General features: G+C 44.6%; 1 protein-coding gene across 3 annotated transcripts in view; it reads left to right on the top strand.

Moving 5' to 3' along the window:
* Positions 1-10,024: 10,024 nt before the first annotated feature.
* The window catches only part of ARHGAP8 (Rho GTPase activating protein 8), a 191,652-nt gene continuing 174,792 nt past the window's right edge, over positions 10,025-26,884 (top strand). The window contains exons 1-2 of one of the 3 annotated variants that reach the window (XM_077266613.1): positions 10,025-10,148; positions 10,233-10,308. The gene's annotated coding sequence lies outside the window, so the exon portion shown is untranslated. The other 2 variants (XM_077266614.1, XM_077266612.1) reach the window with 2 other exon arrangements.

The following is a 26,884-nucleotide window of genomic DNA, read 5'->3' on the forward strand; positions in this document are numbered from 1 at the left end:
CTGTATTCTCATTAGTTTTCCTTTCTGCCGCCCCGTTTATCTTTTATTTCCAGTTGTCTCTGAGCTAGTGGGTGATGACTAGATGCTATATTGTCTCTGTTAAACCTACAGACATGAGGGATGCCTGCTCTCCTTTCTCTATTTAACACATGTACAGAAGCAGCAGAAGCATGGAGGACAGCATTAATGAGCAGTGTAGATGTGAATCCAGCACTGGGGTAAGATAATACACTTACTAGAAAGCAGTAGTAGCATGGAAGACATTATACAACAATATTGAGCAGTGTAGATGTGAATACAGCACTGGAGTAAGATAATACACTTATTAGAGAGCAGCAGCATCATGGAGGACATTATATAGCATTACTGAGCACAGGTAGAAGTGAATCCAGCACTGATGTAAGATAAACACTCACTAGAAAGCAGCAGGATGGAGGATTTTACAGAGCATTACTGAGAAGTGTAGATGTGAATTCAGCACTGGGTTTAGATACCCTAGTTAGAAAGCAGCAGAAGCAGCATGGAATACATTATACATCATTACTGAGTAGTTTAGATGTGAATATAGCACTGGGGTTAGATAAATTCTTACCAGAAAGCAGCAGCAGCATGGAAGACATTATACATCATTACTGTGCAGTGCAAATGTGAATCCAGCACTGGGATCAGATAAAACATGTACTGGAGAGCAGTAGCATCACAGAGGACCTTATATATCATTACTGAGCATAGGTAGCTGTGAATCCTGCACTGGGGTATAAAACACTCACTAGAAAGCAGCAGCATGGATGACATTATGAAGCATTACTGAGCAGTGTAAATGTGAATCCAGCACTGTGTTAAGATAAACCACTTTCTAGAGAGCAAAAGCAGTAGCATGGAGGACATTATACACCAGTGTTTCTCAACTCCAGTCCTCAAGACCCCACAACAGGTCATGTTTTCAGGATTTCCTTAGCATTGCATAGGCGATGGAATTAATGCTTGAGCAGGTGATGAAATTATCACCTGTGCAATACTAAGGAAATCCTGAAAACATGACCTGTTGTGGGTTCTTGAGGACTGGAGTTGAGAAACACTGTTATACACCATTATTGAGCATGTGTAAATGTGAATCCAGCACTGGAGTAAGATAAAACCCTTACTAGAATGTGGCACCAGCATGGAGGACATTATAAAGCAGTACTGAGCAGTGTAGATGTTAAACCAAAACTGGGGTGAGATAAAACACTTACTTGAAAGCAGCAGCACTGGTCTGTGTGAGTCTGTACCTCTCTCCTTCTCTCCACCTCTCTATTTGCATTTTCCTCCTCCTTCCCTCTAAATATAATCAAAAAGGCAGCAGAAATCTGATACCTCACTCTCATTTCATATTGTTTTGACCAGCAATTGAAGGATTTTAATTGTTTTCAGAGTGAATGGTGAGTCAGGTGGCAGTAGTAGAAGTGGCTCATATGAGGAGAAATGAACAGACATCTCCGATAAATTATATTACGTTTCTTAGATTCACTTATTCTATAGATGTGTGCAGTTTGTTAATTATTTAGAGGAAATTTGTCACCACCACCGATTGGAAGCTTCCTGTATATGCACAGCGTACAAAGATAGTTGTCAATCAGTGGTGTAGGCGGAGTTATACAGAGCTCGGCATTCAGAGAACTGGTAGACCTGCAGCAGACAAAACTGCAGCAAGAAGCCCAGTAAGTGATACATATTTGGAACCATGGTCTCTGCCTCTACATATGATTGGTTAGTAAAAACCTGGTGACAGATTCCCTTTAAAGGAGTTGCTCAGGACTATTATATTTTTTTGTACTATGGGCTTAAAAACTAACAGGCAGGTTGTTGCTAACTACCTGCCTTTGGTACCCGGTGCTGGTTCAGTTGTCACTAGCAGCTCCTGCCGGCGATCCAGCTGTTCCACATCAACAGACAGCTCTTTTTCTTACGTGCTGATCTGTAGATTGGGTGTGACTGCTGATGTCATGCTGATTGATAGCTGGCTCCCTGAAATTAGGCAGTCAATCAGCATGACATCAGCAGTCACATCCCGCCAACAGAGCAGAGTGGAAGAGAATCGTCGGCAGGAGTTGTCTGTGCCGGCAGAGATCGGTGTCAGGCACAACTGACAGGTAGTTAGCAATCATCTGCCCGTAAGTTCTTAGTCAGGTTGCTATCTACGTGCCTGTTGTAACCGGTGCTGTCTCATTAGTGGTCACTGGCCGCTCCTGCCAGCGATGCAGCTGCTCCACAACCACAGAGCAACTCTTCTTCTTACGCACTGCTCTGTAGATAGGGTATGACTGGTGATGTCATGCTGATTGACAGCTGTCTCGCCTCAGTTAGGCAGTCAATCAGCATGACGTCAGCAGTCACATCCCGCCAACAGAGTGGAAGAGAATCGCCGGCAGGAGTTGTATGTGGCGGCGGAGATGGGTGTCAGGCACAACTGGCAGGTAGTTAGCAATCACCTGCCTGTAAGTTCTTAGTCAGGTTGCTAAGTACCTGCCTGTTGTAACTGGTGCCGGCTCATTAGTGGTCAATGGCCGCTCCTGCCAGCGATGCAGCTGCTCCACATCAACAGAGCAGCTCTTCTTCTTACGCACTGCTCTGTAGATAGGGTGTGACTGCTGATGTCATGTTGTTTGACAGCTGTCTCGCCTCACTTAGGCAGTCAATCAGCATGACGTCAGCAGTCACATCCCGCCAACAGAGCAGAGTGGAAGAGAATCGCCGGCAGGAGCTGTCTGTGGCGGCAGAGATGGGTGTCAGGCACAACTGGCAGGTAGTTAGCAATCACCTGCCTGTATGTTCTTAGGTTGCTAAAGTACCTGCCTGTTGTAACTGGTGCCGGCTCATTAGTGGTCAATGGCCGCTCCTGCCAGCGATCCAGCTGCTCCACATCAACAGAGCAGCTCTTCTTCTTACGCACTGCTCTGTAGATAGGGTGTGACTGGTGACGTCATGCTGATTGACAGCTGTCTCGCCTCAGTTAGGCAGTCAATCAGCATGACATCAGCAGGCAAATCCCGCCAACAGAGCAGAGTGGAAGAGAATCGCCGGCAGGAGCTGTCTGTGCCGGCGGAGATCGGTGCCAGGCACAACAGGCAGCAGGTAATAAAAAAATGATATAGTTCGGAATAACCCCTTTTAACAGTATGCAGTCAGCGCTTAAGCTCCCCCTAGTGGTAGCAGAATGTTATATTTTATTATAAATTCTATGCAGAGGAAAAAAATTTTTTAAAAACTCCGGTCACCACAACGTTTTATTAATAAATGAATCCTCACTTGATGTTAGATCTCTTTAGACGGCAGAACTAAATGGTGTTGATGTGGACACTGCTCCTTGGTATTTCATTTTCTGACATTTTTGCACCAGTGTTGCAGCCTCAGCTGTTCTTAATGTGAGATGCTGAGCTTAGCCATTTAATGCGAGACACGGACAGAAATCATATCTGGTTATTCTGCAACTAGTTCGCATGAAACGATTAACCTTTGATTTCCATGACCCCCGACAGCCAGAAAATAACAAACCCGTCCTCATCGCGCTGACAGTCTAATCTTCCCCAGACCCAAAGTAATCTGCAAAAAAGCTTAATCATGGCGTAATGAAAAGTTCTACAGCTTCCTAACATCATCGTATCAGTCCTTTCCAAGACCTCTGCTTGCAGTCAGTGAAAGGAAACCTCAGGCATATATATATATATATATATATATATATATATATATATATATATATATATTCATAAATGGAATATTCATGGAGCCCTAATACATCTCAATAGCTGAGAGTTCGCTACTATCACATTAAAAAAAAAAGTCTGGATAGATTTTTTTTCCTTCCCAGATATATTGTACCAACACAAGTTCTAGAATGTTAGAAAGTGAAAGTTTTCAGTGTGTCAATAAAAAGTGAAGCAACCACATAAATTGAAAATCCCCTACTGTTTCTGTACACAGCTCCTGTGCATATTTATGTGTCACCATGGAATCCAGCACTGGGGTAAGATAATACATTTACTAGAAAGCAGCAGTAGCATGGAACACATTATACAGCATTACTGAGCAGTGTAGATGTGAATACAGCACTGGGGTAAGATAATACACTTACTGGAGAGCAGCAACATTATGGAGGACATTATATAGCATTACTGAGCACAGGTATACGTGGATCCAGCACTGGGTTAAGATAAATCGCTCACTAGAAAGCAGCAGCATGGAGGATATTATAGAGCATTACTGAGCAGTGTAGATGTGAATTCAGCAACGGGGCGAGATAACACACCTACTAGAAAACAGCAGCAGCATGGAATACATTATACAGCATTACTGTGCACTGAATATGTGAATCCAGCACTGGGGTAAGATAATACACTTACTAGAAAGCAGCAGTAGCATGGAACACATTATACAGTATTACTGAGCAGTGTAGATGTGAATACAGCACTGGAGTAAAACAATACACTTACTGGAGAGCATCAACATCATTGAAAACATTTTACATAGCATTACTGAGCACAGGTATATGTGAATCCAGCACTGGGTTAAGATAAAACACTCACTAGAAAGCAGCAGCATGGAGGATATTATAGAGCATTACTGAGCAGTGTAGATGTGAATTCAGCAATGGGGTAAGATAATACACTTGCTAGCAGCAGCATGGAAGACATTATACAGTATTACTGAGCAGTGTAAATGTGAATTCAGCACCGGGTAAGATAAAACACTTAGTGGAGAACAGTAGCATCATGGAGGATATTATATAAAAAAAATTGGAAAATCTCCCACCGTTTGTGTACACAGCTCATGTGCATATCTATGTGTCACCATGGACACAGACTACAAACAAACCCTGTGCAGTCTGATCCTGCAATGTGTTTCTACAGAAAAAGTCACACTAAGGTCTGTTAAAAGCCTTGAATAAAAAAATGGAGGAGAATGAGGGGTATATCCCCTGCTGTCTAGTGGGATTGTATTTTTTGTGTGGGGGTGGGTAACAATACTTACTGTATGAAGTACCAAGTGTGCTCAGATGGAGCGTGCTCTGGGCGAAACTGGACAGATATTGCACTGCAGGGGGCTGTGAGCTTCCCCCATTCCCATTACCTTACCATGCTCACTGCTAAGTCCTAGCACCCCCATAAACTCCTCTGCAGCTTCACCACCACATCAGTCCAGGTCCTCCAGGAAAATCTAGAGGGTCAAAGGGCGTATTAGTATTTTCTTAAAAATACAGTATATGTACTTGGGGGATAAATGTTTAAATACTGGGCTGGTGGAAAGGACTTGGGGGCTGTTATGAGTCCACCATAAAGGGGCACAAAAATCTTGTCTTGCTCCAGGCGTTGGCATCCCAAGATACACCACTGGGGGCAGCACAGGACCATAGGTACATCTAAGAATCGTAAGGTTGCCCCCTGAGGTGCTGAAGAAGGCGAGGTATAATTCCTCTTGTCCCCTGAGGACAAAGTGGTTCGGTTATTTTTCCAAAAATTTAAAAGGATACCTAAAAATCTGGGTTATATTCATACAGATCATTTATTGCATCACCGCGCCCGCACTCCACGCCACACGTACCTACACCTTTATGCCAACTTTGGCTTTATGAGGCAGTAAAGTCTTGTTCCGTACCAGATCTTTACTGAACGTTTCACCCTTGAGATACATTTTAAGAATAAAGACATTTTCTATCATAAAAACAAGACATCACATAGGCTTCTAAGAGCTTCTGCAGCAGCTGAATTCATTACCTACAGCAAAGACTAAGCTGAAAACCCCCTTATGGCATCACTGGTATTCTCCATAGCTGTGGATTATTGTCCAGCGGGCGACTAGGGCTGGTTCCATGTGTGTACGTTGGCGCTTGGGAGCATATCCGTCTACCCACCCTGCCTTGAAAAGTGTTGAGGATGTTTCGCCAGATCACAATGGCTTCCTCAAGCTCTGTGGACCTTGGCATCTGCCCATGTTTACTCTGCGCTGATGCCATCTCTGAGCTACCCCACCTATTCAGTTTGATGGCCCCCAATTCCAGTCCCTCATTCTTTATGATGACCCCCAATGCCAGTCCCCACTCAGTATGACATCACCTAATGCCAACCACCCACTCGGTATGATGGACCCAATGTAAGCCCCCACTCAGTATGACCCCTAATTCAACCCCCCACTCAGTATGATGATCCCAATACCAGCCACCCACTCAGTATGACATCATCTCACCCAATGCCAACCTCCCACTTATCATTATGACCCTCAATGCCAGCCCCACTCAGCATGATGTCACCTAATACCAACAACCCACTCAGTATGATGGCCCCCAATGCCAGCCCCCACTCAGTATGACCCCTAATTCAACCCCCACTCAGTATGATGACCCCAGTGCCTGCCCTCCATTCAGTATGATGACGCCCAATGATACTCCCCCACTCAGTATGACCCCAATACCAGCCACCCACTCAGTAGGATGTCACCCAATGCCAAACACCCACTCAGTATGATAGCCCCTATGCCAGCCCCAACTCAGTATGATGGCCCCCAATACCAGTCCCTCATTCAGTAAGATGACACAAAACCAGCCACCCACTCAGTATGATGCCACCCACTGCCAGCCCTCACTCAGTATGACCCCCAATACCACCCTACACTCAGCTTGATTAACGCAATGCCAGCCTCCATTCAGTATGATGAACCCCAATGACACTCCCCCCACTCAGTATGATGACCCCAATACCAGCCACCCACTCGATATGTCACCCTTTGCCAACCACCCACTCAGTATGATGCCCCCCAATGCCAGTCCCCCATTCAGTATAATGACCCCAATACCACTCCCCCACTCTGTGATGACCCCAATACCAGCCACCTACTCAGTATCACCCCCAATGCCAACCACCCACTCAGTATGATGACCCCCCAATGCCAGTTCCCCATTCAGTTTGATGAACCCCAATGCCACTCCCCCACTCAGTATGATGGCCCCAATCCCAACCCCTACTCAGTATGACCCCCCAATGTTACCTCTACTCAATATGTTGAACCCCAATGCCAGAGCTCCGTTCAGTATGATGACCCCCAATGACACCCCCTACTGAGTATGATGACCCGAGTACCAGTCACCCACTCAGTGTGATGTCATCCAGTGAGAACCACCCACTCAGTATGATGGCCCCCTATGCGACCCCCACTTAGAATGATGGCCCACAATGCCCGCCCCCATTCAGTATGATGGTCCCCAATGCCAGCCCCCCACTCAGTATGTTGTCACCCACTGTTCCCCACTGACACAATATATAAAACAAACACTACTCGCCTCTCCCCATTCCCCGCCTCGCTGCTCCGGTCTGTGCAGTGTGAGTACTACAGGCGCCATGTGCATATTGACAGGGATCCGACTACTGGGACATAGAAATGAGACCTACACGCAGCCTTGAGCGTGCACACAGCGGCGCGCAGTACCCCACTATCCCCGGCAGTCCCATAGAGAATGAATGGAGCTTTTCTACACTCTTTTGTCTGTCCCCCATTTATTTAGATGGGGCTTTTCAGATCCCCGATCTCGGAATCGGTGGGATTCTCAGTGATAGGACCACTATTGGTCCACTAATTTCCACCTATAGGAATTAACCCTTTAGTCAATTTGCCATTCAGGAGTCTGGGATTATTGATATTTCTGTTCTAGATGCTCTGATTGTTGGATCGCTGCTTGCTGCCATCCCTCTGATTGTAGGATCCCTGCTTGCTGCGGTCCCTCTGATTGTAGGATCCCTGCTTGCTGCGGTCCCTCTGATTGTAGGATCCCTGCTTGCTGCCATCCCTCTGATTGTAGGATCACTGCTTGCTGCGGTCCCTCTGATTATAGGATCGCTACTTGCTGCGGTCCCTATGATTGTAGGATCCCTGCTTGCTGCGGTCCCTCTGATTGTAGGATCGCTGCTTGCTGCAGTCCCTCTGATTGTAGGATCGCTGATGGCTGCGGTCCCTCTGATTGTAGGATCCCTGCTTGCTGCGGTCCCTCTGATTGTAGGATCGCTGCTTGCTGCGGTCCCTCTGATTGTCAGATCCCTGCTTGCTGCGGTCCCTTTGATTGTAGGATCGCTGCTTGCTGTGGTCCCTCTGATTGTAGGATCTCTGCTTGCTGCGGTCTCTCTGATTGTTGGATCGCTGCTTGCTGCAGTCCCTCTGATTGTAGGATTGCTGATGGCTGCGGTCCCTCTGATTGTAGGATTGCTGATGGCTGCGGTCCCTCTGATTGTAGGATCCTTGCTTGCTGCGGTCCCTCTGATTGTAGGATCTCTGCTTGCTGCGGTCCCTCTGATTTTAGGATCCCTGCTTGCTGTGGTCCCTCTGATTGTAGGATCTCTGCTTGCTGCGGTCCCTCTGATTGTAGGCTCGCTGCTTGCTGCAGTCCCTCTGATTGTAGGATCTCTGCTTGCTGCGGTTCCTCTGATTGTAGGATCGCTGCTTGCTGCGGTCCCTCTGATTGTAGGATCTCTGCTTGCTGCGGTTCCTCTGATTGTAGGATCTCTGCTTGCTGCGGTCCCTCTGATTGTAGGCTCGCTGCTTGCTGCAGTCCCTCTGATTGTAGGATCTCTGCTTGCTGCGGTTCCTCTGATTGTAGGATCGCTGCTTGCTGCGGTCCCTCTGATTGTAGGATCTCTGCTTGCTGCGGTCCCTCTGATTGTAGGCTCGCTGCTTGCTGCAGTCCCTCTGATTGTAGGATCTCTGCTTGCTGCGGTTCCTCTGATTGTAGGATCGCTGCTTGCTGCGGTCCCTCTGATTGTAGGATCTCTGCTTGCTGCGGTTCCTCTGATTGTAGGATCTCTGCTTGCTGCGGTCCCTCTGATTGTAGGCTCGCTGCTTGCTGCAGTCCCTCTGATTGTAGGATCTCTGCTTGCTGCGGTTCCTCTGATTGTAGGATCGCTGCTTGCTGCGGTCCCTCTGATTGTAGGATCTCTGCTTGCTGCGGTTCCTCTGATTGTAGGATCTCTGCTTGCTGCGGTTCCTCTGATTGTAGGATCTCTGCTTGCTGCGGTCCCTTTGATTGTAGGATCGCTGCTTGCTGTGGTCCCTCTGATTGTAGGATCTCTGCTTGCTGCGGTCTCTCTGATTGTAGGCTCGCTGCTTGCTGCAGTCCCTCTGATTGTAGGATTGCTGATGGCTGCGGTCCCTCTGATTGTAGGATCCTTGCTTGCTGCGGTCCCTCTGATTGTAGGATCTCTGCTTGCTGCGGTCCCTCTGATTTTAGGATCCCTGCTTGCTGTGGTCCCTCTGATTGTAGGATCTCTGCTTGCTGCGGTCCCTCTGATTGTAGGCTCGCTGCTTGCTGCAGTCCCTCTGATTGTAGGATCTCTGCTTGCTGCGGTTCCTCTGATTGTAGGATCGCTGCTTGCTGCGGTCCCTCTGATTGTAGGATCTCTGCTTGCTGCGGTTCCTCTGATTGTAGGATCTCTGCTTGCTGCGGTTCCTCTGATTGTAGGATCTCTGCTTGCTGCGGTCCCTCTGATTGTAGGATCTCTGCTTGCTGCGGTCCCTCTGATTTTAGGATCCCTGCTTGCTGTGGTCCCTCTGATTGTAGGATCTCTGCTTGCTGCGGTCCCTCTGATTGTAGGCTCGCTGCTTGCTGCAGTCCCTCTGATTGTAGGATCTCTGCTTGCTGCGGTTCCTCTGATTGTAGGATCGCTGCTTGCTGCGGTCCCTCTGATTGTAGGATCTCTGCTTGCTGCGGTTCCTCTGATTGTAGGATCTCTGCTTGCTGTGGTCCCTCTGATTGTAGGATCACTGCTTGCTGCGGTCGCTATGATTGTAGGATCGCTGATGGCTGCGGTCCCTCTGATTGTAGGATCCTTGCTTGCTGCGGTCCCTCTGATTGTAGGATCTCTGCTTGCTGCGGTCCCTCTGATTTTAGGATCCCTGCTTGCTGTGGTCCCTCTTATTGTAGGATCTCTGCTTGCTGTGGTGCTGGTGCTGCCTGCATTGTGCTGGTCCTGTAATATCACAGGAGGGGAGGAGATGAGCAGTGACTGGGGTGGAGGCAGGGGAGGAACTCACAGCAAGCAAGGATGGCAGCAAAGCAAAAAGGGATCAAGCCTTAGACAGCTCCTCGCCAGGGACTGTCCTGTCTGGAGAGGGGGAGGCCGGCACGTGGGGCTGTATGTGACCGTCACCCCCCTCTCTAACCCCCTTAGACACCCCCTAACCCCCCTAACCCCCCTACCTTTTCCTCTGTCTGACAGATCCGATAGATCTCCTGCCTCCAGACTGGGATCCTCTGCACATGCCAGAAGCAGCGACAGCGGCGCAGTCGATCAGGTGAGTCCCTCATTACCTGGGGGCAGAATCACTCGTCATTTCCATGCACCTTCCGCGCTTCCCCCCAAAAAATTGCTGCCTTATTTATTTTCCCTTCCAGGATCCAAGTGGTTAACGGCTCGTGTTTTCCCTGTGCTGGGAGACCTCCATATATACAGGGCTTCCCTGCGCCCCCTCCGCTCACACAAGCGATCGCTACTGACGTTTGCCAGGAGACCCCAAAACTGACTGTGCCCAATGGCCTTAATAAGAGGGAAGGTGCCAGGGCTGGTGCCAGCGGTACTGCCGGGGGCAACTGTGCACACTACTGCGGTTCACACACATGTCACACGGCGCGGAGCTACACGATGTCCTCTGGGGAGGGAACAGATCAGACCCACAGACGTCTGCAGGGAGCCCCCATTACTGGGGCGGAAAACACAAACGTCAATATTGACAAAAACATGTCTGATACATTGTAACGAGACACAAGAGGTAGTCCTGATGTATCACTGTGTGGCCAAAAGGAGGAAGGATGGTAATACCCGGGGAGACCCCGGATAGATAGATATTAGAGAGATAGATAGATAGATAGTTAATAGATAGATGATAGATAATAGATAGATAATATATAGATAGATAGATAATAGATAGATAGATAGATGATAGATTACATATAGATAGATAATAAATAGATAGATAGATAGATAATAGATTACATATAGATAGATAGATAGATGATAGATAGATGATAGATAATAGATCGATAATAGATACTATATATAGATAATAGATAGATAGATAGATAGATAGATAGATAGATAGATAGATAGATAGATAATAGATTACATATAGATATATAGATAATATATAGATAATATATAGATAGATAATAAATAATAGATAGATAGATAGATAATAGATAGCACCTCCGTCTATCCCCCTATTGTCGGGGCTCCCTGCCTGCCCGGCTTATAGGAAGGCTCCCAGTGATTTATGAGGACTATAGTTACCATGCAGAAGGGAATGTATTGCTCCAGACTGCGGAGGATGGAACTGAAAATTAAATTGGGACGGTGTGTTCCCTAGAGTGGCCATGACCGCAATAACATTAACAAGCAGCTTGTGAAAAGGATTTTTGGGAACTTTGTTGCCTTGTACTGTGTTCCTGAAGAAACTTTAAAGGATTTCTTTGTAGATGATTAATTTCTAAATACTGTATATCAGTATAGTGGAGGAAACTCTTTTTATCCCTTTTTTGGACACAAAACGCATTTCTAGTTGTCTTCAGCCACCACTAGAGGGAGCATGAGAGCACACAGTAAACTGGCCTATACAATAAGCTCCAGAGCGCCACCTAGTGTTTCCTCTTTAAATTGTACCCGCTACTAAAGAAAGGAATTGTGATGATGGTAATAATTTAGGAGATTGTTTTTTCTTTTTTCAAAGTGATTTCTGCATGTTATTTAATAAGCCCATGGGAGGGAGGTGGATATTGAATGTGTGCTATGTAACTGAACAACGAAAATAGACATCAGACTATAGGACCGGATGTTTAATGAAAGTGACATTTTACTAAATAAGTGGCTATGTTGACGAAAGGTAAATAAATCTCCCACTGTTCTACTAAAAAAGAAAATCGTAGATAATGTTTATTAGCAGCCACCACTAGGGGGAGCTAATGCATATATTCATCTTGCTCTCACGTATTTATAAATCTGTATGCAGTGAGCTCCCCCTAGTGGAGGCTGCCAGAATTGTCACATTTATTTCTACAGCAGCGATGAACCCTTTACTGTCTTGGGTACTCTGTTGGCAAAAATTGTTTGTTGGGATCACTTTGCTGAGACTGTTCATGTGGGTGATTTATGGCATTATTATGAATGCTAATTAATAATTGGGTCACTCTAACGGTTCTATTAATCACCGTACTTTGGCCAGCGTGTGTCCAATGCTTGTGGGCAAAGTTTATATGTAAAAAAAATCCTTGAAATTTTTGAGTGTGTTTTCCTTACCTGTCCATTTGATTCCATAATTCCCAAAATGGACAACTTAAAAAAAAAAAAAAAAGTTACTCTGTCAGGAGAGGTTTATGGTCTGGGTCTCCATGTGGCCACCCGGTGGCTGTGATGTGAATTGCACCCAGTGGTGGATTTTGCTAGTGTGTTTAAATCATGTAATGAATTTGTATCCTAATTCCAGGAAGGGAAAAATGTCCCTGTGGGTTTTAGTCGTTGTGGGTGTACTTAGTTTTAGGGTTTTTTATAAGGGAACGAGAATTGCCCTATTTTTTTCAGTTCCAGATTTTTCTCCATCCAGCATTGCAATATTTTCCTGGAAGTCAGTAGTCCGTCTCATGTGGTTTTCGTCATGTTTGGTGCAGTCGTTAATCTCTCTGGGAGCTCCGGTTGATTGACAGCTCGAGTTCTTATATTCTGCAATACAGATCTAATATGCAAGGAGACTTTAAGGCATCGATGGCGAATCTGAATCTTGAGTCCCTGTGAATGATTCACTATAGAGTCCGACAGTCACCAAGTCCTCAGTACATGGCTGATCTAGGCCGTACACTGCAGAATATAAGACCTCCATGGGGATGTTAGAAGGCGCACTGCCGGGGGCCCACAGGACATCCCATAAATGGTAGTTGAAGGTCACCCGTTTCGGAAGTCCTTCTCCACCAGGAACCACATCCAAGTGGAGATACTTAAAAAAAGTAGACTTGCACTAAGATCTTGAAGACTAGTCCATTGTGGTAACTTTCCAGCCACAGTAGGATTGCTGATGACTTTGGTGGTCTTGGGAGTGTTGGACCACAGGTGAATGGGGCTACACAGAGAGGAGGCGTCACAGACACACGTTGTGATACATGGAGTTACGGCACTTTGTGGTTACGGCACCACTTGAGGCAGAGAGCTTGGTGGTCAGGTTCAGGCACCGAAACAAAGTCAGGTACAGCAAACAAGCACAGTCTCAGTCTCTTCCCCAAAGGCTGGGGAGGTGCGAGGTATCCACCATATGGTTGGGGATATAAGGTTGGGGAAGTGCGAGGTATCCACCATATGGTTGTAGATACAAGGCTGGGGAGGTACGAGGTATCCACCATATGGTTGGGGATACAAGGCTGGGGAGGTACCCTGTGATGATCGGATACAGGTCCTGTAATTTCGTGCTCTTCAGGTCTTTTGTCCGCGGGGCTCTGTGTAAACGAGCACTTTACTAGCTTTTAAAAACATTACAAAAATGTTGTCTTTTCTCGCGCGGCTGCTCTGGAACCAGTACAGTGTTGTTTTTTCTGGGTTCTTGACCTCAGGGACTGGAACAAACTTCTTAATGAAAATGTCAGGGAGCGCGGCAGAGCCGACATCAGAGCTCCAGCTGTTACCGCACAAAATCACAATGAAGTTTCTGGCTGGTGGATGGTAAATCAATGGGACATTTTTTACTCTATTGATCATCAGATTTGTGAAAATCCGACATTAAGAGAAAAAAAAAATCACATTTTTGGAGTTTTTAGAAAATAGGAGTCCTAATGGTCACATGACTGGTCATGTGAATCCAATGACAGGGGAGCATTTCTGGGGCTCTGTAGGCCCGACAGGTCCCTAATCTTTTATTCCCGACAAAAAAGTAAAAAAAAATAATAAGACACAATTACCCTGACTGTATGGCACACAGGAACTCATCTTAAGTTGTTTTTTTTTTAACACAACATTAAGATATTAAAAAAAAAAACAGGAACAAACTTTATTAAAAAAATAAAAATAAAACTGTAAAAAAAAACAGCTTGACATGTCCATTGGTCTCCAATATAAGCCCATTCACATGCTTATTTCATGTTAAAAAAAGATGTTATTGTGTCAAATTTTTCTCTTATTTCATTCCCTCGGTTCCCCTGAGTGTTTTACTTTTTTCTTTTTTAAAATCCACCATATGGTTACAGAGATATGGGCATTTTTATTTAGTGGTCATTTCAAAGCTCTTTGGGGGAGTGGCTCACAGGATTCTCAGGGGTGTGTCCCAGGTACTGTGCATAATTACCCTGTGAGCCACGCCCTCTTCATAAAGACCATAAAAAGTAGCAGTAAACACAAAGGTCCATATTTCTGGAACCGTATGGCGGATTTAAAAAAAATAAAAAGCGAGTTACTCAGGAAAACAGCGGGAATAAAATAGGAGCACTAACTGTCCACTTTTGACCTAGTGACGGGTCCTCCTTAAAATTTAGTATTTTGTGTCCAAATTCCAGGCCAGCAAAGTAGCAGGTAAAGGGACCCCCTCCTGATAAGGGATCTGGTCTTACCAGTTACTGAGGGGTCAGGTGACCACACAGGTTATTCTAGCAGCACTTGAGAGCCAGATATAACTATTCCATCCCTCTTAAAGAAAAAAAATCTACCCAAGTGAAAAAAGTTGGTAGAATCAGAGTTGAAGGGAATCCTGACCTTTCACCGACTTGCTGATGTAGTTACAGGAAGACAATTCCTAGGAAGTCTATCTCCATCTCTTCATATATGTATTTTTATTTTTTTTTTATAATTTACATTAAATTATCTTAAATTTGATCAAGACAAAATTTCCACTCTAAAAATATTTTCTATTATTTAATATTTATTATATTTTATTATATTTGAAAACTTTTTAAAATATTTTTTTATAGTTTCTAAAACTAAAGTCTGATGGGCCCCAGTACAAAATTTGGACTGAGCCCCCACGTACATGTTGGTCAGATGTATTAGCCCTTGTAGCAGTCTATATCCTATAAAGACATATGTGTTGCCCTACCCTCCTCCCATAATACTGTAATAATAATGTCCCCCATTCCTGTACTAATGTCATTCATCCTGGGCCCCTTCCTGGTATAATGTCCTCCATCCTGGGCTCCTTTCAGTAATAATGTTCCCCATCCTGAGCACCATCCAGTAATAGCGCCCCCAAGCCTGAGCCCCTTCCTGTAATGCTGTCCCTTTCTTGGCCTCTTCCGGTATAATGTCCCCATCCTGAACCCCTTCCAGTAATAATATCCCCCTTTCTGGTATAATAACCCACATCCTGGCCTCTTCCAGTAATAATGTCCCCCATCCTGGTGTAATTTGCCCCATCGTGGCCCCTTCCAGGAATATATGTCCCTCATTCTGGTCTCCTTACAGTAATAAAGTCCCCCTCCTGGGCCCCTTTCTTGGTATAATATCCCCTATCCTGGGCCCCTCCCAAAAATAATGTCCCCCATCCTGGTGTAATGTCCTCCATCCTGACCACTTCCAGGAATGTGTCCCCCATTCTGAGCCCCTTCCAGTAATATGCCCCCTATCCTGAACCCCTTCCTGTAATGATGTCCCTTTCTTTGCCTTATCCTGGTATAATGTCCAGATCCTGAACCCCTTCCAGTAATAATATCCCCCTTTCTGGTATAATAAGCCACATCCTGGGCCTCTTCCATTAATAATGTCCTCCATCCTGGTGTAATGTACCCCATCATGGCCCCTTCCAGGAATATATGTCCCCCATCCTGGTCACCTTACAATAATAATATCCCCCTCCTGGGCCCCTTTCTTGGTATAATATCCCTCATTCTGGGCCCCATCCAGTAATAATCCTGGTGTAATGTACATCATCCTGGTGTGATGTCCCCCATCTTGGGTCACTTCCAGTAATATATGTCCCCCATCCTGTGCCCCTTCCTGGTATAATGTCCCAGTTTTTGGGCCCATCCTGTAATAGTGCTCCCCATTCCGCAAATGTTCTCTAACACATTTAAAAAAATGTTCTCGGACGCACATCCAGCTGAAATAGGCATTGGCGTCAGCGGGCCCCCCTCTCACACTGACTCGGCCGCGGTCAAGCCCCTCGGTTTCCCTCGATTATATGCTGATTTGAGCTCATCCTGCTGCTGAGAACCCCATTGATCATCAGTGATCGGTGGGATGACAAAGTGTTCCGTTTCCCAACAGCGACACCACAGGACAAATGAAGCATTACACAGGTCTAATTGAAATCCACACTGTCTGCATGTGCTCGGGTCCTCCAGCGCCAGTGATGATTTTGTTCCTAGCTTAGGGTCCTATTTAACCCTTTCTTGCCCCCGATCTAAAGTGTTTGTATATTAAGCCGCCATTCTGAACCCGAAGCATGGAAATCATGACCACTAAAATTAGGATTGTGGTGAGAGGCGGCGCCCCTGTCACTCTGGGAAGCCTCAGACCACATTACGGTCCCTGGCTTCTTTCCCGTAGAGTTCTCCGGTTTTGAGAAAGGACTTGGATTAAAAATGGACGGACGCAGCTACTTATAACCTGCTGCAAGTATCAGTATCATGAAATGGTTCTGACCCGGTGCCGAGCTGCAGTCACCGGAGATGGATTGTACAGATGCCGGGAATATATGGCCGTAATATGTTCCTCCAGGGTTCTGGATGTCATATAACGCCCTCTGTACCAAATACTTGATCCTACAAAAATCTTGTTTTTTTTTGTTATAGAACCCTGTCTTGTGCCCATTCCTCCGAAATTCCTCCTGGAAATGTCATTGACTGCTGGGCGCTACCATACACAATAGAGGGACTTTGCCTAAAGAAAAAAAAGTTTTGATATTTTATGGGAAATTCAAGTGTTTACTACAAAACATAAATACGGTGACGTCTTGTTCATTTTTCTATACATTTCCAGGAGGAACAACAGGGGGACATCACCTTTAAAAAAAAAAAACAAAAACCCAGATAGGTCCTCTTTAATTCGGATCCCATTGGGATCCTTCGTCCCTTGGATTTTAGGTCAATGTCATAGTCGTGCGACTGAAGAGTAGAAAAAAAAAAATAAATTGGCGCCACGAAAATATGCAAAAAAATATGACAATTTTTTAGAGAAAATTTAGAAAAAATTTCAACTCGTTGGTCGAATTATTTCTGAACATTTGTTTCATTTTTTTAAAAAAATTCTAAATTCTATAAGCGTAATATCTGTAAAAAAAAATTCTCAAAACCAGGAAGATATTTAAAATCCCGATACGCAAGAAACTACATTTAAAAAATAATAAAAATATTTAAAAAAAATAAAAAAGTTGAAAATGTAAAAATGTTGTTACTTTTTTTATTTAAAAATTTGAAAAGAAGAATCACTGAATGTTTAAATTTTGAATTTTTCATAATTTTTTTTTTTTGGGGGGGGGGGGGCGAATTTTACAGGGTCGGGTTTTAGAAGACGTAGGTGTCTGTTTTTTTTTTCAAGTGGAAATTTTTTTGTCACCTTGGTGTTAAGGTTCAGTGGGTTTTTGATTCACTGGTTTAATGTTCAGCGAGGATGGGATGAACCGCCGGCCGCCCACGTGCTGGAAACCGGCCCTGCTGTGAAAATCGGGCCCAAGGTAGCACCTCAATGTCACATTGTAATGCTGCCGTCACCTTGTGCGCCGCTGTTTATGTGATATTTTATGGGGCCGCGCACCGTTTAGGTTATTGCTGGTATCGAGAGTGGAACATTTTAACCACTCGTCACATCCACGAAATGTATCGAGGTTTACCGTTCTTTTATAATACCTGCTTATTCATAGTCAAAACTGAGAGTCCATGTAAAAAAAGAAAAGAAAAAAAAAATCAACATGTGATAATCCGAAAAAGTCTGATAATCCGGAAATTTTGTAGCACGCAAATAACAAAAGACCAAACACGGAAGCGCAAAGAAAATTATTTTCTATTACTTGATTCTGGAAGGTTCTGTATCACTTTTAAAATAACTGTCCAATAATCCAGAATGTTTGGTAATCTGGCATAGCGCAGGTCCAAGTAATATTTTATTTGTCTCAACAGTTAAAAAAAAAAGAAAGGAAAAAAAGTGTTTTACGTATATACCAATCTAATAGACCTCAAAGGTGAGCAATCTGGGAAGCAGCTAGGGATCAGATTACAGCTGGAGGAGCAGAATGGGAGAGAGAGGGGCAGACACACAGACAGTACTTTTGCTTTTTTATAACTCTTTTATCTTACTCCAGTACTGGATGCACAGCTACACTGCTCAGCACTGCTGTATTATATCCTCCAAGCTACTGCTTTCTGGATTCACAGCTACACTGCTCAGCACTGGTGTATTATATCCTCCAAGCTGCTGCTTTCTGGATTTACAGTTACCCTGCTTAGTACTGCTGTATTATATTCTCCATGCTGCTGCTTCCTGGATTTGCAGTTACCCTGCTTAGTACTGCTGTATTATATTCTCCATGCTGCTGCTTTCTGGATTTACAGTTACCCCGCTTAGTACTGCTGTATTATGTCCTCCATGCTGCTGATTTCCGGATTTACCATTACCCTACTTAGTAATGCCATATAATGTCCTTCATGCTGCTTCTTTCTGGATTTACAGTTACCCTGCTTAGTACTGCTGTATTATATCCTCCATCCTGCTGCTTTCTGAATTTACAGTTACCCTGATTAGTACTGCTATATTACGTCCTCCATGCTACTGCTTTCTGGATTTACAGTTACCCTGCTTAGTGCTGCAGTATTATTATACCCTTCATGCTGCTGCTTTCTATATTCATCATTATTCTGCTTAATACTGAGGTATAATGTACTCCATGCTGCTGCTTTCTGAAATCACAGTTACTCCGTGCTGATATTTCCTGGATTTGCAGCTGCACTGCTAGGTGCTGTTTTATAATGTCCTACACTGCTTACTACTGCTATATAATATCCTCCTTGCTGCTGCTATATGGATATGCAGCTACACTGCTCTGTACTGCTATATAATGATATCCATGCTGCTGGGATCTGTTTTCACAGCAACACTTATCAGTACTCCTGTATAATGCCCTCCATGCTGCTGTTTTCTGGATTCAGAGCTACACTGCTTGGTACTGCTACACTGCTTAGTACTGCTGTATAATGTCTTCCTTACTGCTGGTATACGGATATGAAGCTACACTGCTCAGTGCTGCTCTATAATGCCATACATGCTGCTGGTATCTGGCTTCACAGCTACACTGCTCAGAACTCCTGTATAATACCCTCCATGCTGCTGTTTTCTGGATTCAGAGCTGCACTGCTTAGTACTGATGTATAATGTCCTCCTTGCTGCTGCTATATGGATATGTATCTACACTGCTTGGTACTGCTGTATAATGACAACCTTGCTGCTGCGATCTGGATTCACAGCTACACTGCTCAGGACTCCTGCAAAATGCCTTCCATGCTGCTGTTTTCTAGATTCTCAGCTACACTTCTTAGTACTGCTACACTGCTTATTACTGCTGTATAATGTCCACATTGTTGCTGATATCTGGATATGCAGCTACACTGCTCGGTACTGCTGTATTGTGCCATCCATGCTGCTGCTACTTGGATTTACAGCTACACTGCTCAATACTACTGTATAATGTACTCCTGCTGCTGAATGTTGCTGCTGCTGAATATGTGCTACATAGAGACAGGAGAGCAGGAATTCCTCATTTCTGTGTGGGCTGTGTATGGGAGATGTCACAGCAGGTTGTCTGCACCTCTAGCTTAGAGAGAACTGACAGTGATAGAGACCTTGCAGAGGAAAAAACTGGTTAAAATGCAGGATACAAGTCATGTCATGATATTGTATTCCTCATGAATACACGACAGCTTATCCTGAAAAGTCACCTGAAACGACAGGCACTTCTTAAATCATAAAATTCTCGTTGCCTGAAGTCACCACTAGAGGGAGCTTAGTGCATTCTGTTTTATTATTGAGCTCCGAAGCTCCCTCTAGTGGTGGTTGCAGGTAACGGGATTTGGAGCTCTGAATCAGGAAAAAAATGAAAAAAAAAAACAAATTAGTATAAAAGTAATAGTATATAGATAATTAATTATTAATTTTCTATATTGTCAAAGAGCAATATTTTTTTACATTTTCTTTAATTTTTATTTCACCAGAAATCCCATAAAAAATGTAGATTACGTATATATAGAGCGCTGACGTGAACTGAGACCCCCAGAGACATTTTTCTCTTTGCGGCTCTTTCATAATTTATATAGTAAATGTAACACTGAAATCCTGGCGGAGAAACGGTCGGGCAGCAAATATCCCGTAATGGACGACTCGCGCATGTTCCCTTCCTGATGGATGAACTCAGTGCAGGCCGGATGGAAAATGCTCAGAACACCCGAGATTTCCTCCAAAGACCCCAATCTTCACTACACAAAACCTTTAGACCAGACCCCCAAAATGTATAGAGACCCCAGACCAGAACCTGTAAACTTATAGGGACCCAAGACCCCCTAAAAAATACTTGAACCAAACCACTAATACAGACATCAAACCAAAGACAAGACCACCTAAACTCATAAAGACCCCAGACCAGACCCTTTAAATAATAGAGAACCCAGACCCTAAACTAATGCAGACCCAAAAGGAAACCCTTTATACTAATACAGACCCCAGACCAGACCCTCTATACTAATACAGACCCCAGACCAGACCCTCTATACTAATACAGACCCCAGACCAGACCCTCTTTACTAATACAGACCCCAGACCAGACCCTCTATACTAATACAGACCCCAGACCAGACCCTCTATACTAATACAGACCCCAGACAAGACCCTCTATACTAATACAGACCCCGGACCAAAACTCTCTATACTAATACAGACCCCAGACCAGACCCTCTATACTAATACAGACCCCAAACCAGACCTTCTATATTAATACAGACCCCAGACAAGAGCCTCTGTACTAATACAGACCCCAGACCAGACCCCCTAAACTAATTCAGACCCAAAAGGAAACCCCATATACTAATACAGACCCCAGACCAGACCCTCTATACTAATACAGACCCCAGACCAGACCCTCTATACTAATACAGACCCCAGACCAGACCCTCTATACTAATACAGACCCCCAGACCAGACCCTCTATACTAATACAGACTCCAGACCAGACCCTATATACTAATACAGACCCCAGACCAGACCCTCTGTACTAATACAGACCCCAGACCAAAACTCTCTATACTAATACAGACCCCAGACCAGACCCTCTATACTAATACAGACCCCAAACCAGACCTTCTATATTAATACAGACCCCAGACAAGAGCCTCTGTACTAATACAGACCCCAGACCAGACCCCCTATACTAATACAGACCCTCAGACCCACTTTATTAATACAGATCCCAGACCAGATCCTCTATACTAATACAGACCCCAGACCAGACCCTTTATATTAATACAGACCCCAGATCAGACCCTCTATACTAATACAGACCCCCAGACCAGACCCTCTATACTAATACAGACTCCAGACCAAACTCTCTATACTAATACAGACCCCAGACCAGACCCTCTGTACTAATACAGACCCCAAACCACACCTTCTATATTAATACAGACCCCAGACCAGACCCTCTATACTAATACAGACCCCAGACCAGACCCTCTATACTAATACAGACCCCGGACACAACTCTCTATACTAATACAGATCCCAGACCAGATCCTCTATACTAATACAGACCCCAGACCAGACCCTCTATACTAATACAGACCCCAGACAAGACCCTCTATACTAATACAGACCCCAGACAAGACCCTCTATACTAATACAGACCCCAGATCAGATCCTCTATACTAATACAGACCCCAGACCAGACCCTCTATACTAATACAGATCCCAGACCAGACCCCCTAAACTAATTCAGACCCAAAAGGAAACCCCATATACTAATACAGACCCCAGACCAGACCCTCTATACTAATACAGACCCCAGACCAGACCCTCTATACTAATACAGACCCCAGACCAGACCCTCTATACTAATACAGATCCTAGACCAGACCCTCTATACTAATACAGACCCCAAACAGACCCTCTATACTAATACAGACCCCAAACCAGACCCTCTATATTAATACAGATCCCAGACCAGACCCTCTATACTAATACAGACCCCAGACCAGACCCTCTATACTAATACAAAGCCATACCGGACATGCTAAATAAATTAAGACTTCCGATCCGATCCTCTAAGCTAAGATAAACTACAGCCCACTAAACTAATAAAGGCTACAGATCTCGTAAATAAATAAAAGCCCCCAGACCAAAATAGTAAATTAAAGGAGACCCCCCCCTAGCCCACACACCTAAATAAAACATATACTCTAAACCAGATTTTTAGACAGATACAGACCCCAGACCAAACCCTGTAATCTAATACAGACTCAGAACCCGGATGTGAGCACAGACCACATGGCAGAGCCTCTAAATACAGTCAATATGGACCCCAGACCAGCCCCCTTATACTTATACAAACCCGAGGCCATAGCCCCTAGACTAATACAACCCTCATACCAAACCTTCTTTATGAATGTATTCCCCAGGCCAGCCCCTCTGTACTAATAGAGACCCCAAAACATTCCCACTATACTGATACAAAGCTATAACGGACTCAGACCCCAGACCAGATCCCCTAAACTATTACAGACCCCAAAGTGAACGTACCCTTTAGAGATAATATCATGTCCATGTTTTGGTATCCTTCCCAGTGGTCCTAGACGGCACGCACTTCGATCTCAGCATATTGCTAGAGTTCCTTGGGCCCCACACTGTGGATTTATAGGGGCCCTCAGCTGCTTATTTCCATCCCTGACCGATCATTGACATTTTGGGGGATTGTCTATTTTGGCACTGTGATTCACCCTACGGTGTCTTATAATTGCCGGCCTCTCGTGAATGTCTCTTTCATCTTTATTGGCCGTAATGACAGCACTCTTGGTTAACAGCCTCTTGACATTTATCTGTCTGCATTTACCGAAATACCAGGAAGAGTCACATTGTAAAGGAAGTCATTTATTTATTAAGGCATTCAGGAGAAAGATTCATGTTTCCGATGTTGTTGTGCCCATTTTGTGAAGTCACACTCCTCTCAATGCCTCACTCCCTGCATCTCCACATCTGTTTGATTTGTCTTCCTTTATTCCTGCTGCTCCCCTGAGTACTCCGTTTTTTGTTTTTTTTTAATCCACCATATGGTTCTAGAGATATGGGCCTTTTTCATTTTATGGTTTAATGAAGAGGGTGTGGCTCACCAGGTAATTATGCAGTGCAGCCTAAAGACACGCCCCAGAGGATCCTGTGAGCCCCGCCCCTAAAGAACATAGGGATTAGCACTAAATAAAAAGGTCCGTATTTCTGGAACCGTATGGTGGATTTAAAAAAAACAAAAAACTGATTACTCAAGGGAGCAACGGGAATACAATGTGAGCTAAAAATTTTACTTTTTTAAACTGGTCCCAAGCCCAATCCAGCTTTCCATGATTAGGGCAGGTTCATCAAGTGTTAAAAAACGGTTCCGTTTTGCTTATATATTGGAACTACATGCACAGGAAACTCTGAAATTGCCTGGCAATTAATAAATTTGGTTCAGAAGTCTTAATGACATCTGATATGTGATGCCCTGCATTCCTCATAGATGTCAATTACAATGACTTTAATGGGGGTGTGACTCAGTACATTGGTAAAACCCCAACAAAAGATGGAGATATCAGGAAGCCGAGTCTATCCCTTCATTAGAAATAATATTACATTTATTTATATTGATCTCTAGTGAAATCCAAAGATTCATTCAAAATTCTGATCGTTTTACATTGCGTTACAACTCAGTCTGTTCTGTATAAGGCTACACAGTAAAGCCAAAAGCCAAATCTGATGTCCTGCAAGTAAATGGAAGCCTAGAGACTTTTTAGTACTGCTTTAGATGGGAACAGAATTGACATGGTAACTCATTTTCTTTTTAAGTAAGCACATGGGAGGGGTACACAGTTTTGGGATGAAGTCCCTCCCTTTTCTGAAGCCACACCCTCACCATTGCCTATTTCACTCCTCTTCAAAGTTGTTTCCTGTCTAACAGAACAACGCCTTCTTATCTGACAAAGAGGAACATTTGCTACCTCTGCACCGCCTGCATGTACACCTCTGTTAGTAATCCCCCGATTTTTCAAGTGACAGATATTATTAAGATATTGATGATTAGTATTTATAATAATTTAAAGGGGTCAACTTTAGTGTGTGATAACATGGTCTCTTGTTGCTTTGGCTCATAGTGATCAGCTAAATCAGCTGGGGAAGATGCCAGCAAGTGTTCAATTTCCCTACAGTGCCCCCCCAGGCGAAATTAAGTATTACACCATGCTCATAAGAATCAATAGGCTGTCTGTGTTATGCATGTTAGGTCCTCCAGAACAAAAAAGACGCACTTTAATTAATGAAAGTAGTCAAACCAGACAAACGATTTAAACTAAGAGGGATCTATATTTCTTGTTTAGAGAATTAGAAAAACATGACTGCTTCCTTCCAGAAACAGCTCCACATCCTTTCACAGGTTATGTGATGTGGGGAAGCTCATCTTCATTCATTTCAATTGGTAAGCTACCTGGACAGATTTGGCCCGTTTTTTAAATGGAAGCAGCCATTTTTTTTCTATTCTTGGACAGCCCCTTTAAATAGAAAACATTTTAATTATTTATTATTTTCTTCCATAAATGAATAGTACATGTTACAATAACAAACTTTGTAATATATCTTATTTGAGAAATCTGCTTCTTTCTTCCCCTGGACTGATCATTCTTTCTCAAAATTCTCAATTCACGAGTAAAGTCTGTCTACAGTGAATACAGATTTTCCCATTACTGAGATAGGAGATGACAGTTGGTGCTCATAAAGTTCTATGGAAAACTTACAGGAGACCTTGCAGTAGAATGTCTGTGTCTGCCTCTAGCTCCTCCTTAGAATGTCTATGTCTGCCTCTAGCTCCTCCCTAGAATGGCTGTGTCTGCCTCTAGCTCCTCCTTAGAATGTCTATGTCTGCCTCTAGCTCCCCCTAGATTGTCTGTGTCTGCCTCTAGCTCCTCCCTAGAATATCTGAGTCTGCCTCTAGCTCCTCCCTAGAATGTCTGTGTCTGCCTCTAGCTCCTCCCTTGATTGTCTGTGTCTGCCTCTAGCTCCTCCCTAGAATGTCTGAGTCTGCCTCTAGCTCCTCCCTAGAATGTCTGTGTCTGCCTCTAGCTCCTCCCTAGAATGTCTGTGTCTGCCTCTAGCTCCTCCCTAGAATGTCTGTGTCTGCCTCTAGCTCCTCCCTTGATTGTGTGTGTCTGCCTCTAGCTCCTCCCTAGAATGTCTGAGTCTGCCTCTAGCTCCTCCCAAGAATGTATGTGTCTGCCTCTAGCTCCTCCCTAGAATGTCTGTGCCTCTAGCTCCTCCATAGAATGCCTGTGTCTGCCTCTAGCTCCTCCCTAGAATGTCTGTGTCTGCCTCTAGCTCCTCCCTAGAATGTCTGTGTCTGCCTGTAGCTCCTCCCTAGAATGTCTGAGTCTGCCTTTAGCTCCTCCATAGAATGTCTGTGTCTGCCTCTAGCTCCTCCCTAGATTGTCTGTGTCTGCCTTTAGCTCCTCCCTAGAATGGCTGTGTCTGCCTCTAGCACCTCTCTAGAATGTCTGTGCCTCTAGCTCCTCCCTAGAATGTCTGTGTCTGCCTCTAGCTCCATCCTAGAATGTCTGTGTCTGCCTTTAGCTAATAATCTTTTAATAATAATCTTTAGCTCCTCCCTAGAATGTCTGTCTGCCTCTAGCTCCTCCCTAGAATGTCTGTGTCTGCCTCTAGCTCCTCCCTAGAATGTCTGTGACTCTAGCTCCTCCCTAGAATATCTGTGTCTGCCTCTAGCTCCATCCTAGAATGTCTGTGTCTGCCTTTAGCTAATAATCTTTTAATAATAATCTTTAGCTCCTCCCTAGAATGTCTGTCTGCCTCTAGCTCCTCCCTAGAATGTCTGTGCCTCTAGCTCCTCCCTAGAATGTCTGTGTCTGCCTCTAGTTACTTCCTAGAATGTCTGTGCCCCTAGCTCCTCCCTAGAATGTCTGTGTCTGCCTCTAGCTCCTCCCTAGAATGTCTGTGTCTGCCTCTAGCTCCTCCCTAGAATATATGTCTGCCTCTAGCTCCTCCCTAGAATGTCTGTGCCTGCCTCTAGCTCCTTCCTAGAATGTTTTTGTCTGCCTCTAGCTCCTTCCTAGAATGTTTGTCTTCCTCTAGCTCCTCTCTAGAATGTCTGTGCCTCTAGCTCCTCCCTAGAATGTGTGTCTTCCTCTAGCTCCTCTCTAGAATGTCTGTGTCTGCCTCTAGCTCCTCCCTAGAATGTCTGTGTCTGCCTCTAGCTCCTCCCTAGAATGTCTGTGTCTGCCTCTAGCTCCTCCCTAAAATGTCTGTGTCTGCCTCTAGCTCCTCCCTAGAATATATGTGTGTGCCTCTAGCTCCTCCCTAGAATGTCTGTGCCTGCCTCTAGCTCCTCCCTAGAATATATGTGTGTGCCTCTAGCTCCTCCCTAGAATGTCTGTGCCTGCCTCTAGCTCCTTCCTAGAATGTTTGTGTCTGCCTCTAGCTCCTTCCTAGAATGTCTGTCTTCCTCAATCTCCTCCCTAGAATGTCTGTGACTCTAGCTCCTCCCTATAATCTCTGTGTGTGCCTCTAGCTCCTCCCTAGAATGTATGTGTCTGCCTCTAGCTCCTCCCTAGAATGTCTGTGTCTGCCTCTAGCTCCTCCCTAGAATGTCTGTGTCTGCCTCTAGCTCCTCCCTAGAATGTCTGTGTCTG

The sequence above is a fragment of the Ranitomeya variabilis genome, chromosome 5, assembly GCF_051348905.1.
Source record: "Ranitomeya variabilis isolate aRanVar5 chromosome 5, aRanVar5.hap1, whole genome shotgun sequence".
Lineage (NCBI taxonomy): Eukaryota > Metazoa > Chordata > Amphibia > Anura > Dendrobatidae > Ranitomeya > Ranitomeya variabilis.